The 20,226-nt window shown below is 42.5% G+C and overlaps 1 protein-coding gene across 1 annotated transcript in view; it reads right to left on the reverse strand.

The window, feature by feature from the left end:
• Positions 1 to 20,226, reverse strand: part of Lrmda (leucine rich melanocyte differentiation associated) — a 1,111,100-nt gene that overhangs the window by 478,849 nt on the left and 612,025 nt on the right. The window lies entirely within an intron of this gene.

Consider the following 20,226-nt stretch of genomic DNA (forward strand, 5'->3'; position numbering starts at 1 on the left):
GGGCTGACCCTAACCTCCATTCCCAAGATAAATAACTCTGTCACAGTTCACCTTCATTCCCTGGACACAAATTTAAGTTGTCATCCATCATTCCTGCCTAGAAATATCATACCCCTCTTACAATAATAAATATAACTTCAAGTATCATTTCTTAGCGGTTCTTTTCCATGCAGTCGTAGGGGAAATGGCAAGGAAGGTTTCTTTTCTCTTTTCACATCTTTGGATGCTCCCCCCCTTATTCCCTACCCTCTCCAGCCCCTCCCTGCCTTTTTTTCTTTTCTAATCGCTCTTTGCTTCTATCCAGTGTCCCCGTTGACTGCCCAACAAGCAAGACATCTGCAGAATTACATCACTCCAGCCCAAGAGGGCTTTTCCCCCTTTTCATTCTTTCTTTTTATTTGTTTTTGTTTTGTTTGAAGGAAAGAAGAATGATCGGGGGGGGGGGGGGGGGGGGGGGGGAATGTCTATTTCAAAGCTCCTGGCCTGAAGTTCCTATTTTAATGTATGCAAGTGGATTTCTCATTTTATTTTTGAAAACAAACTATAGAGTCTAGTACAAAGTGTAGATGTGGAGACAGTTTGGGGGGGAGGGGAGGCGACTAAGAAGATTAAGCATCCAGTGCAGGGGGAACAAATACTCTATCAGAAAGGAGGGAAAATCGCCTTGTTTACACACTTAACTGGAAGTTAACTCTTTATGGGATGAGCTCTTTGTGAGTGTTGGGGAGAGAGGCGATGCTGGGCAGTTGTGTACAAGTGATCGCCTGAGCACAGGCAGAGACATTAATTAAGGCAAGCGGCAGGTCCAGAGGCTTTTGCAAACACATGCTCTCCCGCTCACTCACCTGCTGGACCCAGGAGATATGCTGAGCTTGCACAGGCTGACAGCTGAGCTATGACATCTACCAGAGGGAGAACTAGCATGGGTTCCCTGCCTATTCCATAAAATGTGACGAATCAGGAAGATGTCATCAGGGTTATTTATTCGTGCAGGACTAGCCTCTACATTGCAGTTCTCTGAGCTTGCATATGCAATGGATGCACGATGGGGTACATGAACTTTAACACCCAGAGCTCCTTGGTGGGACTCTACTAAGGGGCCTCCGGACTAGGGAGTCCATACTTGTCATGTGTAAGCTGCAGTGTAAGAAATTAAACCTGAGATTCCACTGGACCCACAGATCCTCCTGCTTCCTCCCTGTCTGTCAGATCTCAAAGTGGTCCCACTCTGGCTCTACTACCCAGAGCACCTTGCCTCAGCAGCAATGGCAAGCACTGCCTGGCCCAACCTGAAAGGAAAGTACTGCACATACTTTGGGTTGCAGGCCATGCTATTTTATTTCCTGCTCAGCCTTCCTCATCTTCCTACTGGTTTTGAGACAGCAAAATAAAATTCCATTAATTCCATTCAGTGTGAATTCAGGCTCACTGTCAGCTAACCTGAACTTTTTGCCTGTGTTCCTGCTAGTTTACAGGATCTTACAGAAATGGAGAAGACTAAGTTGCAAATATTCCTTCTCTCCTTCCCTTGTTACTCCATTTCTCTTTTCATTCATTGATCACCCTCTACCCTATAGGCTCTGACCTTGGACATGTGTTGGTAAAACAGGGTGGGCAGATGAACAAACCCACTGAGATATGCTAGGTCTTATAAAGACCCTTTCTGAATTGGGAAGGACTGTCAATGAGTGATGCTCAGGACCAGGCTCTTCACCACCAGAGGAGAGAAAGGGGGCTGCCTCCTGCCTGACAGCTTTATGGGTGGCTAATAAGTTCTTTGTGTACAAATCTCAGCTGGACTCTGGTCAAAGGCAGCATCCACATACACATTGTTCCCGAGTTATGTTATGCAAATATTATACTTTTATCATGAGAATCAGCAAATGGCTGGCAACTGGCATGCAGAAGAAGAAAGCTTCATCCAATATGCTTTGGGGGAAGGCAGAAAACAAAATGACACGAATGACACAGCATGGTGAGGGACAAAGCTGCATAAGAGGTCACTCTCCCCCCTCTCCCTTCCCCTCCCCCGGCCTGCCAGCATATTTGTCCTCTCCCTCAGTGTGCAAGCTCAGGGCAGAGCTCCCTTGCAGAGTGAAGCCTCCAGGAGAGCTCCTTTCAAATCCTCCTTCAGAGATTGTTTTTTCTTTCTCACATTATGTCATTAGCTTCTCAGTAAAGAAAGAGCCATGTTACTTGGGGGCTGTTGACTAATAAATCCCTATTTTGATGTTATCGGTGTGCTGAACATTTTGGTCATTTAATCAGCTTCGTTCAGAGCTGCGGGTCTGAGGATGAGAGACAGAGAGCCGAGTGCTGTGAGGCTACGGGAAAGGATTTGTGGGACTTGGCTGGCATGTGGAGGTTAATAAATATACACTTGGAAGACGGCTTTATTTTTCACTTTTAATTTTCTTCCTAGTGATTATTGTAGTGGTTGTTCTCCAAGAAAGGAGCATGAAAGCAAAATTACTTGGAACAATCTTTGAGTTCATACCCCTCTATAACACATAGATAGCGCAAATAGATCTGCACTGTGAAATAAAACGACCAGGGAAAAAAATAAAATGGAAAGGGTTTTCAAGATGCACACAAGTCTACACTGCTTAATGGAAGAGCGGTAGTAACCTTAGAGGTGATGACAAGGAAACTGTAGTTTCTAATCTACCATAATCATGTGTAGGTTGAACAAATGTACCTCAAAATAAATGAACTGATGGAGGGAGTGACAATCATTCCAAAGCTCTTCATCCGCTTCCCTGGTGGTGACTGATGTCTGAGGCATGGGCCAGGGTGCTAGATGTGGCTGGCAAAGTTTTACCCACTTCTGGGCAAAGCCAGCCGGAGATAGTACCTCCCAGTCTGGTAAAGAACCACCAAGAACAGGCAGGGAGATAAGAGGGGAGGGCTGTTTGGTGGCAGGTGGTTTCTTCCAGGAATCTCATCAGCTCCTCCAGAACTCCTACCTGGCTGCCTGCCCCCCATCTACTGGCAAAAGAGCTGTCATGATCCTACCGCACAGCTACCCCCTCAGTCACCTGGATTGCTGGCTCAGCCTGAGCTCTCACAGGAGCTGCAGCAGCAAGAGAGTCCTGGTGCCTTTTCCAAAGTCACATCAAAATGACAAAACATCACAATGCATTCAGCTCCAGTGGATTCAAACGGAGATAACTTTTAAGTTTCCACTGTAATTAACCCTATCCTCGTTAAGATAATTATGATCAAGATTCCTGTCACAGTTAATACCCCAGCATCATCGCCTGTGGCTTACACTCTGCCCTCATTAGCTTATGAAAACAGCAGCTACTAAAGAGGGGGGTGACTGCCCTGCTCAGCAGAAGGCAGCTCTAGGAATCCTCAGGGAGGGGCAGAGCAGGGGGCAGGGCCGGAGGCAGAGCAGGGGGCCCCAAAGAGGGCGCTCCGAGCTCCTTACGTTCAGTCCCTGTGTGGATACAAACTCAGACTCCTTCATTCTTTCCCACAATGAGAATGGGCCACTAATGAGAATGGAGAAGGAGAAAGACTAGACCAGTCTGGAAGGGTGTTAGCGGGCTTCTGGTTTGTGGGCTTCTGGGAGTCAACATACAACCAGCCAGAGCTGTGCCATAAAAATCACCAGGGGTGATTTTTCAGAAGCCCTTGGCACACAAGCTCTGTCAAGGATAGAACTTGCTTCTCTCAGCTGACAACTGATACCAGCAGTAACACCTGTGCTTGGTATGGGATGAGGAGCAAGTGGCAGGAACAAACAGCCAGCCCACCACAGACCCTGAGTGCAGCATCTTACTCTCTTTGGAACCATATTTGGCCTCAAGGCTAGGACCAAACCTCAAGTCTGATATTCTCAAACCAAGCAAGGAAACAAGATTTTCAGTGAGATCTCCAGCTATTTCCTCAATGTATCGATATCCATCTACATATCCACAACCATGTTAAATGAGAATGGAAGAGACAGAGGTCACAGTCTTTGTACTTTGTACAGGGCTGAAACTGAGTTTGGCAGCTGAGATCTGACATCTTCCACAATGGCCCGTCCTCCTGGCTTACAAGGGCTGGCCATTGTCCCTCTACATGACGGTCTGCTCAGATCCCAACAAAAGGGGGTCACAATGTGACCGCTACATACCTGGAAAGTTGTCTGATGCATGGATGGCTCTGTGCCTCCTCACCAACCGAGCCCCACTCAGCCAAGAGCTGACAGAGAGCTAACAGAAAGCAAATCCCAAGGGCAGGGTGCCGGCCAGTGGCCAGGATGGCAGCCCCTGGTCTCTGCTTTCAGAAGCCAGGCACTTCCTTATCTTTATCTTGAGGTATATGTCTGAGATCAGGAAGAGTAAGAGTCAGAGACTGTCCCTGTATTCTAGGACAGAGAATACAGTCTTTAAATACTTCCTTAGCAGCTGAAAAGTAACTGTACCTTTGAAAGTAGTTTCCCTCATATTTTGCCACTACTTGGAATCCCCCCAACCCTTCATAATCCAGAAACTGAGTAGTCAGTGCCCACCAACCATATCTTAAGACCCCTGGAGATTTTCATTGGCCAATGTCTGTTCTAATGGGTCATTCCAGAGATAAATTTCCAGAGCAAAAATAAAAATGGGTTCCTGTTTTATCTCTACCCTACTCCAATGCTTGACATATAGCAGGTCCTAGAAAGAAAACTGAGAATTAACTTCCCACAGTGGCCACACCCAAAGTCACAAGGACAGGACAGACACAGAAAAACTAGCCAATATGGAATGAAGAAAGATCAAAGAGTTGCAACAGAACTGCTCATGTCTTAGGAAATGGCCTAGTGATACCACAAACTTTTTTTTTTTTTTGGGGGGGGGGGGGTGAGGTTGGTTGTAGGGCTTGAACTCTTGGCCTGGGCGCTGTCCCTCAGCTCTTCAGCTCAAGGCTAGTGCTCTACCACTTGCGCCACAGAGCCACTTCTGGTTTTCTGAGTGGTTTATTGGAGATAAGAGTCTCCTGGACTTTCCTGCCCAGGCTGGCTTTGAACCATAATATTCAGATATCAGCCTCCTGAGTAGCTAGAATTACAGGCCTGAGCCACCAGCACCTGGCCCACAAACATTTTTAAATACTCTGTTCATTAAGCCTCAAGAGGTATTCCTTCTTTGTATGTCCTTCCCCCACGGTATAACCCCTGCTTTTACTGTATTTGATGTTGTTATAATTTGTGGAGGGGAAGGGAAAAACAAATCGTTTAAATAGGGATACAGGTGGACCCATTGCAACAATGAGACGTACAAGTCATTATGTCCAAAATGAACTTTACAACTTTGGTAGGAGGGGGGAGGAGGGTTGGGTGGGGGAGTGGGGGGAGAATGGGATGGGAAGGGGAAACAAAGGAGGAGGCTATGCTCGATAAGAAATGTACTCATTATCTTGCCCATGTAATTGTAACCCCTCTGTACAGTATTTTCACAATAAAAAATTTAAAAAAGACTCTTTTTATATGATATTTAAAGTAAAATATTTATGCTTAAATTTGAATATGGTTTTGTCATAAGTTTAAGATAATAGATCAATGAAATACAAAAGAGTAAAATTATTATAATCTTTATAGGTGGCAATTTATATTAAAAGCCTTAAAAATCATGTTTTACCTATAAATCTAGTTCTAATAATATATTCAGAAATGATTAAAAATACATGTAAGAAGCCAAGTGGCTGTGGCTCATACCCACAAACACTAGCTACTTAGGAAACTGAGACCTGAGAATCTCAGTTTAAAACCAGCCTAGGCCCATGACACTCATATCTTCAATTAATCACCAAAAAGCTGGAAGAAGTGGCATTGTAACAAAGGTTAGAGTGCTAACCTTGGGTGAAAAAGTCAAAAGACAGAACCCAGACCCTGTGTTCAAGCCCAAATACCAGCACAAAAGAAAAAAAATGTGTGTGTGTGTGTGAGAGAGAGAGAGAAAGAGAAAGAGAGAGAGAGAGAGAGAGAGAGGTACAAATAGGTTCACTATAGAATTATTAGTATTTTCAGACAGGGTCTCATTATGTAGCTCAGGCTGGGCTTAAACTTGCAATCCTCTTGCCTCTGCCTTCTAAGTGTTGAAATTACAGGCATTCACTGCTATGTTTGGCATTATTTATTATAACATTGTAAACAAGCCTAAAGGCTCAACAGTACAGCAAAATGAGTTAAATAAGCCCAGCATATCTGTGTAATGAAACACTATTCAGTAATTAAAAATACTGTAGACAGATATCTAATGAGCCAGTAGAATTTCATGCTATATATTTAAGTACCTAAAATTAAATCATAGTACATTATGTTACACACACACACACACACACATACACACACACAAACCAGTATCTCATGCGTGGAAATTAAAAGTTATCCAAATGCTCCTCTCCATTCTTCACACAAATTTTCATTTGTACCATGTTTCCCTGGGCATTTTCTTCCATGTTGGTAGTTAAGAGTCATTAAAGTAGTCTTTGTTGCTTTTTTCTAGTTTATAAAATGCTACTAATAAGTGACTTTAAGACAATTCCATATACATACTAGCACAAATGCATATATGTATATGCATATGCATATATATATATGTATGTATCTCCACACTTCTATATTTGTGTTTATATCTTCCAGATACATATCATACACTCCTGGGTATCTTTTTGCAGTTTTCCCTAGTTAAATTTTCTACTAGGAACAAATACTAGGAATACTCAAATAGTATTTTCAAATAAAACAAAACAAATCTCCATGCATGAGATAGAAAAAGCTTAAGGAACAGTGTGTGTATGTGAAGAGGGTGAAGTATGAAAGGCCAGGGTAGGGCCACCATAAATGCTAATCTGATCCTAATCCATTCTCTTCCTTTACTGGCCCCCAAGTAATTCTTCCTGGAGCTCTGTTTCAATTCTAAGTGCCAAATTCCAAAGGGCCATCAGCATTCAGAGACACCAGCCACCCACAGAGAGCAACCAGGAGGCAGTGTGTGAAAGAACGACTACTTGGCAGCAGAGAACACTTCATTGTGTCAGAGTAGTATGCCCATGCACTTCCAGAAGACAGAATCAAAAGCAAAGAGGAGAAAATTAGGTATATGTGCCGGAAATGTCTTGACCCTGTAGAAATAGAGGAACTGTCCACCAAAGGTCTAAACTGTTATGCAAGTCACCAAACATATTTGGTTGAACGCCATCCTGGAATATGTTTGGAGAGAATTTCTCTATAGACAAGATTAGGCAACTTCAGTTATCTAGATACTGTGGATCTTTGACTGGAGCTTCTTTATCTACAACCACAGTTTATGAGGTTTAGAGTTACCTCCATCCTGCCCAAGAGGTGGGATGAGTGAGCTTGGTGGATGCTGAGTAGCAGAGTTCTAAGAATGCTATCAATACTAAACTCTTTTACCTAATTCTTATATTCCACATGGGATGGAGCAGAGCCTCTTTCACATTTCTCTGGCAATGAGATGTCTTCATAATAAAGCACAATTCAACAACACTAAGCTTATACAACCTGTAAACTCTATTAGATCCACAGCTCCAATAGCACCAAACTGAACCTGCCATGGTCTTCCTAGAGGCTCACAGACATTAATTCCTAGAGAAAATTTAGGATAGTCCGTTGTTCCTAACTTCACAGAATATGGCTAAGTAACAGTGTGAGAAGGAAAATAGCTTATCTGAAACCATCTGCAGTCACTAAGACACACCTAGAACCTTCACATGTACAGTGGAGTTGTCCTTCAACTATTCTCAAGTACCACAAAAGATTTTCTAGTTGTGATTCAAAAATGAAAATTCACCACTGCCACAACCTTTGTCCAAACATATATATCTAACATTTGGATTTATGTTTTTAATCCAGTTTCAATATTGGAGTAGAATCCAATAATTCATTATATGTCCTCAGTTATCAGGATAAATTTAGGTGGTTTTCAACTTCTCTTGCTATTTTATTTTATTTTATTTTTATTGTGAGAATACCGTACAGAGGAGTTACAATTACATGGGCAAGACAATGAGTACATTTCTTATCAAGCATTGTAGCCTTCTCTTTTGTTTCCCCTTCCCATCCCTTCCCATCCTCCCCTCCCCTCCCCCCCCCCCATTCCCCCCCATGCCAAAGTTGTGAAGTTCGTTTTTCAACATAATGACAACTTGTACATCTCACTATTGCAATGGGTCCACCTGTATCTCTAGTTAAATGATTTGTTTTTGCCCTTCCCCTCCACAAATTATATCAATATCAAATACAGTGAAAGCAGGGTCTGTTCTCCCTGATCTTCCAAGAACAACTCCCAGAAGAATCAGTTTTCATACAATCCTGTGTCTCTCCATGAAGCGAAGTGTGTATTGTAAACTGAGCTAGGTTGAAATTTCACCAGTTAGGGGTCCCTTGGTATAGAGGTACCTCTATAGTTCATTCATTCATCATTTACCAAAATGTCTTGAGTGTCACCTCTTTGCCTAGAACTTTGCTAGTCTCTGAAGCTACAAAATAATTACAGTTATGCTTCTCTGCTCTTAAGTAGTAAGCACAGACCAAGAAGTATTTCCTAGATAATACAAGAGTTAGAAATAAGATTTTTTTATTTTTTGTATGCTTTTTATTGCAAAAATTCTGTACAGAGGGGTTACAGTTACATGAGCAAGGTAATGAGTACATTTCCTATGGAGCATTGTTGCCTCCTCCTTTGTTTTCCCCTATCATCCCTTCCCTCACACTTCCACAACTGCTCCCCCCACCCCACCAAAGTTTCAACATAGTGTCTTGAACATTTCATTGTTACAATGGGTTAACCTGTATCCCTATTTAAGCATTTTGAAGAAATAAGATTTTTAAAGAGGAGAGTAAAGCCAGGAGGCTGGAAATAAGGAGAAATGATACAGAATAGCAGATTGTTAAACAATTCAAACAAGATGGGCTCTGGAGTTGAGAGGCAGGATACCAAGGATGTAGTAATCACTTTCTCTGGCCCACCTTGCTCCATTCATCCTGAAGCAACTCTAGCAAGTCAGTACTTAGGACAGAAATGAGGAATCAGGCACTTCCCCTAGATGAGTAAGTCCCCATATGTCTTATCCCCATTCTTCTTCCCATCTGTGCTGTCCTCCTAAATCTCAGGGAGCCTTCCCAACCTTTCCACTACCCCAGTGACAGTAGATTTTGGGCCCAGGCTTTGACTATGTCTCTGAAATTATTTTGATTCACGGCTTGAGATTTTACAAAACCACACTTGCACACATGAAGCCTGTGGTCTCAGGATCTTGTTTGTTTTTAAGAGTCCGAAGAGTGAGTTTGTGTGGTAGGTCGTATAAATGGAGGTTTTCTTTGCCTGGGAGATGTGAAGCAGCGGACACGGTGTGCCGCAGCCGCGGTATGTGTGCATGTCGCCATGGGGCGGAAGGCAGCGCCTGGTGGGGGAGGCTCCCATGACCATTGGACAAACATATGTTGGGCCAAGAACACTGCTCCTCAACCTCAGGAACTATTTGCTTGAAAGATAACAGTGTCTCTTCCACACAAGCTTTTCACCACCATCCAGAAAGGGAATTTTTAATTCAACAGATGATGTCTACTCATTGCAAGCCAACCAGAAAAGGAGACATTTACATGGCTGGGCCTCAAGGCCCTAAGATCCCAGAGGGGCCCTAATCAAACACTTGTCCAAAGACCACCTCCCTATGGGCAGAGCCCCCCTGGAATGGAATCAGGCCAGGAAAACCAGCGAGAAACATGCGCCAACTTCTGATTCTGTGAGGTCTCAGTCAACTGAAAGAGATGAAAACATGTTTTTTTTTAATTCCAGACTACAAGATAGCTTTATATCTCCCACAAGGAAGAAGGTTCAAGAGATAGTGTGCTTCCAAAAGGAGCACTTGAACCAGAGTCATTTTCTTTCTTCCAAAGAAGCTCTAGCTCTATACATTGAAAAAGCTCCCAAAAAACAACCTGGTGAAATTTGCTTCCAATTTTCTATACCAACACAATCCCATCCCTAAGAACATCTAACAATACTGGGGACAAAGAGGCCAAATAGTGTCAGGCAGGCAGTGTGACAAGTAGGAGTTTTCCCTAAGGCTAAACCAGGTTATCTGATGGCTGCTGTGGCAGTGGAATATGGCTTTTTCAGAGGAACATGTGGTTCTGGTACAGATTATTTTGTCAACTCAGCAGAGCCAAACAAATGTAGTAAGTAAACACACAAAGGAAGACCAGTAAATCTGAGGGTATAGGATCCATTCTAGAGTCTGATGTTACATAAGACATTGAAAAATAACACTTGCAAAATGTAATTTTTAATCTACCACAGCAGCAGCAGGAAAGTCTTGGGCTTGTATACTTTGCAGATATTGGTGTAAGGATCACAGGAGCTACGCAATGTGAAAATAATCACAACAACATGAGGATGGTTAGCAGAAAGACCGCTTTGATAAATGGAGATATTTTCTTTTCAATGGAAGGAATCAGTTACCTCAGAAAAACAAATAATTAATCTCCAAGAGAATTAATATATTTTGAAGAATCTTCTGACAGCCTGGGGAGAGGACAGCCCAGGAGTACCTTGGCCTGAAGATCCATTCAGAATCTGGCTCTCATGGCCTTGGTCATCAGCTTGCTTCAGTGCTTCCAACAAAGCCTTGCCCTTCAGCCTCATTTTGCTCTTCTGAAAAGTGGAAGTTGCTTCCATCTCTAACTTTCTATGCTTCAAGGTGAGTTGTAGGAAAGAAAACTCAAAACAAAAAGGTTCAGGGGTCAGAGGGGGCAGGGTATATGTCAAGCTCCAAGTATGTCACCTAATTATTATTTTAAAAAGACCCAGGGAGCTGGCACTGGTGGTTCATGCCTGTAATCCTACTTACTCAGGAGACTAAGATCTAAGCATCACAGTTCAAAGCCAGTCTAGCCAGGAAAGTCTGTGAGATTCTTGCGCCCAATTAACTACCCAAACACTAGCAGTGAAGCTGTGGCTTAAGTGGTAGAGTACCAGCGTTAGGGAATTAGGAGAAAATAAAAACCACCACCTCCTGCTTTTCTTCATCTTTCATAGCAACACCAACTAGGAAATGACAGGCAAAGTGACACACTACTCAGAGGTCAAAAGATAAATGTTTGATGAATTGACCATTGGTCGAGAAGTGATGGGTTTCATATGTGCATAATGGCCAAGCTGCCTCCATTCGGATTACCTGCCAAGATAGGAAGTCATAATGAATAGACCTTGAGATGCTCTGGACAGAGGCAGCTTTAATTGGACTGGCTTTACTAAAATTAATTCTTACAAAGGGAAGATGGAAGTAGACAAATTTTGAGAGACCAGAAAATCTGAGAATTACATGAATACAAAGGAGACATTAACCACTGTTGTTGTTTTTCCATTCCATTTTGTTCATTACATCTAGAAGTTATTAAAATGCCTAAATGTGCCCAGCATTGAGCAAAGACATTTGAGATACTGAGATTCATCCAGCTAAATAGAAAGTTTCCCTCATCAACACAGAACGACTCATTCATTGGTCTATTTATTCTTCCTTCTGTGAGCATTCTTTATTCTTTAGCAGGAAGGATTTTTCTCCCAGCCCAGGTAGAGCCTGAGAAGCCTTGTGAATAAGGATGATTTTTTTTTTTTGTGGGTCATGGGGCTTGAACTCTGGGCCTGGGCGCTGTCCCTGTGCTCTTCAGCTCAAGGCAAGCGCTCTACCGCTTGAGCCACAGTGCCACTTCCGATTTTCTAGTGGTTTACTGGAGATAAGAGTCTCATGGCCTTTCCTGCCCAGGCTGGCTTTGAACCACAATCCTCAGATCTCAGCCTCCTGAGTAGCTAGGATTGCAGGCATGAGCTACAGGTGCCCAGTGTGGATAAGGATTTAAGTTTCCCTTGGTGTTAGAACTCTTCCCATGCTAGGTGCTCTCTGTCATGTTTGGACATCTTGCATACAGGGCCCCACAGCAGCAGACTGCCCATTCCAAATTTACTGGCTGATTTTGATTCCTTGGCTCTACATTCATTCAGTATATGACAAGATAGATACTCCCCACCAGAACCAGACAGTGCTCATGAAGACACTATCAAAAGCAGAAGCCAGATATAACCAGAGAAACAGAGAGGAGATAGGAACCTTGGCTTTACCCTAGGAAAAAACAGCAACACACAAAACTCTAGCTGTGTCCATGAGCAAGTTACTTTGAGGACCTTGACTTCGTCCATAGCTGGAGTTGGAATCACAATTTGCTTTTTCTTTTGACTAATTTTTATTTGAGGTCTTCCACAGACCATTCTAGACAGAGAATATAATAATGGCTACAATATTATCCTGTCCTAAAGGCATCCAAGATCTCGTGAAAGAGAGCATAAACAACAGGCCATAAATTCTCACTGAAGGGTCTCCAGTGTCCCTTCCAATATCCAAATGCCTTCAGGTTATGGCCCTAAACCTTCACTTGTCTTGGACTTTGAAGACTAAGTACAGGACTGCAACCAAGTCTGGTTATTTAAGCCTTGATGCAGCCACCCTTCCCCTGATACCATGTGAGGAACAAGGAAACTCTTCGGAACGCAACATCAAAAATAATTCTAACTCCTGCTTCTGCAAACTCACATTTTTCTGTGACAGTGAGAGGAAAGTCACTCATTACTAAACAGCTCAGCAAGGCTCACTCTATTGGAGAATATAAAGTTTTATGAGCAGATCTCTCCTTTTCTCTCAGGGTTGAAGTGAGAAAGTGAGGGAGCAAGCTGGAGAGCCCTGGCTCAGGAGTCCGGGGTGAATTATGGACTGCTGCTCAAGATTCACAGCCCTTAGTGGTAGGAGGTTAATATTCTCACATGTCATTAGGTCTGTTGGATCTTCTGATGGTTCACTGAAGTAGGCAGCAAATTATTTCCTCATGCTGCCAAGGACAGTACACTTCAAAGCAAGAGAACTCAGGTCAGGACAGGCCCTCCGGTGGATTAATGACTTAGGATCACCAGGGGTTGTCTGTAGGTAAGAATGGAACTGAAGCTTTTGACAAAACTTTTTGATCAGTTTGACCCAGCTTTCAAGACAGACCTCCACATTTCATTCCTATTGTTGTTTAAGGAGCAGCCAGGACCTGTAGGAAGATTGAGTTACCTGTCTGGTCATTTTAACTTCACTTGAAATCCCTCCATCTTCCTTCTGTTCAAGGTGGAGTTTAAATCTTATTCCTTGGAGGAGCCTGTCCCCAAACCAGCTTAGATCATGTCTGGATGAAATTCCCAAAGGATTTCTATTTGCATTTTCCTCCCACCAACAGTCCAAGGTTTGATCTGTTCTATGCTCCCTGGTGCCTATTTCCTTGACAATTAATTAAGCCATATGACCAACAGGCACAATGGCTTTATAGCTTTATTCATCTCCCACAGTGAAGGCTCAGAGGAAGGGCAAAACATATGTGCTCTCGATACAAACTCAAGTCCTGAACTGATCTCCACTGCAGAAGAAAGACCCAGAAACAAAAACTCATTAGACATGTCCTTGAAAATGGCCTGGAAAAATAACAACACTTCTAATGTTTCATATTAACTGAAGAAAGGGTGGTGAGGTACTTGATACATTCAGGAAAGTCAGAGAAAATTCAAGATTCACCTGCCTCAGGCCCAGGATTGCTAAGGCAGTTTATTTAACTATTTAGTATATACCACATATGTACTCTGTTTACTGTTCCTGGTTTTCTGAGTGGCAGGAAAACCCTTACTGAGGTCTTTAGCATCATCTGGGAGGTTGTCTCATGAAAGGAAGGAATCACCAGTGAGAAGGGAAGAAGGAAGAAGAAGAATCACCAGGGGAACCTGAAGGACAGAAACCTGCTTGTCTCCAGGACCAATGTACAGGACACTGAGCAGAAAACTTGGGCTGAAACCTGGAACTTCCTGTCCAGTAGTTGCAGATGAGTTAGGCTGGACTCCGCCAAAGTGTCTTCTCCCATAAGGGTGAGGTCTTGCATCAAAAAGAGGATAATAAACATCAGATAGCCTTACCTCCAAACTAAAGGTGCAAACCAAAGTTGAGATAAACCACAAAACCTTCAAAAAACTGGAAGGGGTAGTCCTTCCTGTGCCACGAATGTCATCATCATTGTCGTCATAGTTGTCATTGTCATCATTGTCATTGTCATCATCATCTTCCTCCTCTTCCTCCTCCTTCTCCTCCTCCTCCCCATCCTCCTTCTATTTCTGTGTGGTTTACTTCAAAATGTTCTTTTCAGGTCCTTTTCCTTAGGAGCCTCATTCCCTGTTCTTAAAAATACCTTTACCTGCTTTTCAACAACCCCATTTCCATACATAGATGGTAAAACCAAATAAACACTCAGATCCACACACCCATGTACCAGATATTCACATACAAATAGTGAAGATAGATGGCAGGTCAAACAATCAACTTCTACCCAGTCCAGCCTGAGTCAGACCCAAAAGCAGTTACCTTGAGTTTCCACCGCTAAGTAGCCCTGTGTGGGCTCGCTTGCTCACTCACTTGCAGCTGCATCAGGAAAAGTCAATTGCAGTGCTGCCCAGAACAGGGCTCAGTACAGTGGACTTCCCCTCACTGGGCTGTGTATTCCTTCAAAGCAGGATAAAGAGGGATGACTAGGTCAGTGTGCCTAAAGGGTGCATTACCCGGAGAGTCAGTTCAATTGCCTATCTCTACCCAAGTTTAAGACCTACTAGGCTCTTTGGGGTCCAGTCAGGTGACACATGACATTTCAGTGAAGCTAGATATACGGAGATTCTAGATACTCAAATAAAGGAACACCATCAATGAAAAGTGACCCAATACTACATCAAATTACCACAAAAATGTCCTTCCTTTTTTATAGCCTGCTGCTTGCTTTGCAAGAAAGTACAAATCAAGGTCATTACTCCAAAAATAAATGTTGCTTTGTAATATCAAGTTTATGCCCTTTCTGTATACACAATAATTTTGTCTTTCAATGCCAAATCACGGTAGATTCTTAAATGACACATGAAGTACCAAAAATATATGTAAGTCAACTGAAGCGACAATAATGAGAGAAACCACAGCCCGGGTCCAGTATGCACTGACAGCAGGCACATCACGGCTGCCTCCTGGTCAAGGACAATTGCAAGAAGCAACTTCAGGGATGTTGAAAAGTTAAAAAAAAATAAAAAAATACACTTCTTAGAAATGCTGAAGTACAGAAAATGCAGGGAAGACAATAGGGAGTGGTAAGGATTGGGGAAACTAGAGAGTAGTACTATGTTCTCCACACATACATAATGTTGAGATGTCCCATAGGTAAGATAAATGAACATCTAATTTGTGATGTGAAATCCAACCCCCTCCTGAACTAAAAGGGTAGTATGATTGGCTATGTCAGGAACGTAGGCATGCACTAAAAAGTGCTCTGGGCAAGTAAGGTTAGAATTAGCTCCACCTGTTGGCCCCAAATAGCTATCCTGGGTAGTGTAATCTACCACTGATCAGTTTGGAATCTGAAACGTCATGCTGGATCAGAGTACTTTCACTCTATTTAAAAATTCCTGGCAATGCGACATTTTTAGGACATCTGCTTAGTAGTGACTTACAACTGCCATATCCCTACCATTGTATGAAGAAACTAAGGAAGTGGTTCTTAAGTTGGGATAGTTCTGCCCCCAGGGACATCTGGCAACATAAGTATTTTGATTGTAGTGACTGGGTGGAACCACTGGCACTTAGTGAACAGAGACAAGGCATGCTGTTAAACATCCTTCCCCACACAGGGAAGTCCTCACAACAAAGAACTATCTTCATTCCAGTGTCATTAGTGCCTATATTGGCAAAGCTTGGCTGAGATGAAGGATAGAGCTTCTGCTGTCTGTTGTGGGACATGCGGCTCTGCTTTCTCTCATTCTGACCCCTGTCCTCCACAGGTGCCGAAGGGTACAGGTGAGTTCTGTTGGCCCAAGTTGTGGTTTAGAAAGGAGCTTCTACAGCCATGGAAGAGACAGCACAGCTGTCGGCCTCCACACAGATTGACTGTGTGACTTTTGCCTTCTCCAACATTACTGGGAAAGAAAGTAATAGCAAACCTGTCAAGTGGGTTGAAGCTGCAGCTTACTAGAAGCTAGGCTAGCCCAGATAAACACCCTCTGTAGAATGGGCTTGTCTAAGGCTGAAGACAAGACTCCTTAGTCATTTGAGATCAGCTTCAACTCAGTCATGGGTTAGGCAGAGAAATCATTTTCATCACTCTTGATGGCTCCTTTTCCCATCAGTCAGGGTGGAAGCCTAGCAGAAAGACTCTTGCACTATCCATGCTTTTTTAGATAATCGGAATTCTGCTAGTGATAACAGCATGGAGAAAGAACAAAAGGGACTAGTTCAGGGCCAGGACCAAGAAGAGAAGTGAGGTGAAGGGGTCTCAGACTTGGGCTGTATTAGTCCTAGAGCCCTAAACTGAGTCTCTTAGAAAAATATAAACATGTCTCAGTTTATAGGTCTAAAATAATGCTGTCAGTAGAGTTATACTCTTGTGCAGGCCTATTTCCTAGTTGCTGCTTGTTTGCAGCATACCTTCAATGACATTTGCTAAGCACATGGCATTTGTCCATACACATATGTTTCTTCATGTGGCATTCTTTTTATAAGGATATCAACGATAGTGATTAGGGAACTATGATACTTCACTATGATCAAGTCTTAAATAAGTTATCTACAACCCGACTTCCAAATAAAGATACACTGATAAGCACTGGGGCTTAAGACTTCAACCAAAGTATTTTGAGCAAGACAAAATTCACCCCATATGCTCTCCTCCTAAGTAACTACTATTCCTGTAACAATGCCAAAATTCTCTTTGACACTGAAGTAGGTAAGCTCATGAGCAGCTATGTAAACAAGGCACTGAGAAATGAGAATCACAAGTCCTTCTGGTGTAGTCAAATCTTAAGCCATATTTATTTTTTACTCTCTTATCCCTAGACCTGGTTTCTTACCTGATTTAGTGCAACCATCATTCAGAATATAAAAATACTGCACACTATTTATCTAAATCTCACAGTTATATCCATCTTCATTTTCTAAAACACTGCCATGAACCTAATGGTAAGTAAATAATACCTGGTATGAAGACCATGTTCAATATACGTTTGTTTGTTTATCCTTCTCAGTAAAGCCTCAACAATGTAACAAAATCAGGATAGTATGGAAGAGGATTCAAAGACCTCAGTCAGAAGACTGTGAGTTTCACAAGAAGAATTTCACAATTTGAATCCAAATTCTTGGCCCAAATTGGGAAGAGGCAGAGAAACAATGGTGATTGTATTGGCATCAAAGAAAAAGAAAACAGATTAAAAACTATAATAGAATCACCTACAAAAAATGAATAAATCAAAGCTGACAACAAAAGTGAAAAAAGGAATTTGGGCCACTCCATAGTGTGCCCATCAATGACCATCAAAAAGTCATTGCATGAATCGTAAATGAATAGCTTCAAAGGAAAAAGTCAACATACATTTACAGAGAGTCTTCCCTGTGGTTGTTTTTATCTGAAGTATTAGACAACCACTGCATTCAAATTGTTTATAATTCTTATGGAGAGACAAGATGTTGACGAGTGGAAATTAAACAATACAAGATTCAAGGAGTAATTCAAGAGAACAATAGAACTGTCACAATGGAATATATGATTATATGCCACATAAACAATATAAAAATAAGTGTAACAAGAATTCAGAGTGATTACTTTAGGCTCAAAGTCCAGAAATGACACTTTCAAAGAAGTAGATTATAAGCTGAGACTTGAAAAATACAAAAAAATACTTGATAAAACTTTATGAAAACAGGCCTAAAGCCAGTGGCTGATGATACCTGATTATATATTATTATGCCCAGATTAAACATCTACAATCCTAGCTAAATCCCAAGGCTGAGATCTGAGGATCATGGTTTGAAACCAGCGTGAGTAGAAGAGTCCACAAGTCTCTTATCTCCATTAGCTAAAAGCAAAGAAGAAAAGAGAAGAAGCAAGAGGAAGAGGAGGAGGAGGAGGAGAAGGGGGAGGAGGAGGAAGAGGGGGAGGTGGGAGGAAAAGGGAGAAAAGAAGGAGGAAGGGGAGGAGGTGGGGTAGGAGGAGGAGAAAGAGGAGGAGGGGGACTAGAATGGGGCAAAGGGGGAGAGGGAGGAGGGGGAGAAAGAGGGGGGAGGAGAAGGAGGGAGAAAGGGGAGGAGGAGGGGGAAGGGGAGGGGAGTTGTGTGGCTCAAGTGGTGGAGTACTATCAAAAAAATCCAAGTGAGAGAGCATGGCCACAGGTAGATAGTAGTACACAAAAAAAGAAAGAGGAAGGAAGGAAGGAAGGAAAGAAGGAAGGAAGGGAGGGAGGGAGGGAGGGGGGAAGGGGAGGGGAGGGGAGAGGAAAGGGGAGGGGAAAGGAAAATAAAGAGGCCTAAAGAGTCCCTTTAGAAGGGAATCTTACTACAATTTCTATTATCAGTTTGGTTCATTGTGTTTCTGAGTGCATAAACTTTGGCTGTTGCAAGAGACAGTGACCAAGCAGTATTCTCTTCAGAAATTCTGTCTTTTTGATATGTCTACACACAGTCTTAGGATGAAGTTTCCAGACTCAGACCTTAAAATGAAAACATGAGATGAAGTAATTCACTTAGAGGGTACTCACATCAAGCACTAATGTAACAAAGAGAACAAAGTCTATCAAGGATATACCATGACGTAGATAATGGTACAGATCCCCCAAAATAGGAATCAGCAAACTTCGTATGGAAATAATCAGGTACTAAATATGGCAGAAGTTGCAGCCCATATGATTTCTGTTATAAATTCTCCACCCTGTGTGAAATGAGCCAAAGAGAAAATATAAAGAGGTATCATTGTGCTCCAATAAAACCTTGTTTTACACAAAGAGCAGGCCAATTGGACCCTCTAGGGGTCATCTGACATCATCTGCTTCAGAGTAGTCTGGGATGCCACATGGATCACTTTTCAGTAATATCCCAAATGAAGAGTGAGGGGGGGCTCAGGTATTTATCTACCTCCTTCCATTAGTCATGAGTTGATAAGTGAGCAGGTTCAAATGGTCAGAAAAGTTGCAGGAACTTGCAGTTGGAAGCCATCAGAAGAGTGACAGGAGCATATGGAAAACACTGAGAGTCTGCTATTGGAGTCCATCCCAGTCTAGTTCATCTTTAAAGAGGAAAGAAAGAGAAGAGGGAAATACAAGAAAGGACCAAGGCCTTCAAAAATGGATAATATACTCTCCTTCTCACTCTCTCCCATCCTAAGGAACTGCTATGACCATGGATGTGGCATGTAAAGTTTCCCATAGTACAGTTTACCGGTTGTCCTACGCAAGTTTCATCCACACTTCAACCACATCAAAGGTCTTGTCCTTTGTGCACTTAAGAGACCCCTTCATCCTTAAGAAACCATCTCCTGTATATGGATTTCTGTTGTTGCTGCCACTATTGTTGATTTCAGAATTAAAATGATAATATTTTGTTGAATGAGGAAGGGATTGGAAGCCACAAGTCCACCCTTCCTAACCCTACCCTATCCCCACCGAAGCCCCCCCTTTCTCTCCTCTCTTCCCAGTTAAAGTCAAAGACAAAAAATTAATTAAATTAAATCATCTTATTATGTAATTGGGACTAGGCTGCAGCAGTAAAGATGAGATTAGGGCAGAGCCACCTGGGCAGCCATTCTCCTGGGTCCCATTACCACCCCCTCATCCCTTTTTATAGCCAACAGATTAAAATTCGAACCTAGCAATCTTTGATCTTTCACTTGCTGACACAAATCCTTTTAAGCCTCCAACATTTTCTGCTGAGGTAATTAGTACTAATTAAAAGGTTTCCAACAGTTTTTGCTGTGTTTTTTTTCCCCTGTATGTCTTTCCTTTCTCCCCCTCCCCCAAAGAAATTGCTTTTACAAGTACCTTCCATCTCTGAAACTTGGGCATCCCTCACTTTCTTCTTTATCTGACTTGGCCAGATCAAGTAGATTAGTGACTCTATTATTCCAAATACAAAGCTAGACAACAGGTTTTTACTATCACACCAGACCTGTTGAGAGTGCAAAGGCTTATACTCAGAAACAAGAGCCTCAGTTTGTAGGCTGATATGAAAAGACAGTCCAATTATGCAGAAAAGGACACTGTGCAACATCTTCTTCTATCCAAAGAAGGACAGCATTTAATGAAGTTTCTGGCTCTGGTGTCTGTCATATTTATAAGCTTGCCCCCCACCCCCACACAACCTTGC

This window comes from Dipodomys spectabilis, unplaced genomic scaffold (assembly GCF_019054845.1).
Source record: "Dipodomys spectabilis isolate Male_0828 unplaced genomic scaffold, ASM1905484v1 ptg000136l, whole genome shotgun sequence".
Lineage (NCBI taxonomy): Eukaryota > Metazoa > Chordata > Mammalia > Rodentia > Heteromyidae > Dipodomys > Dipodomys spectabilis.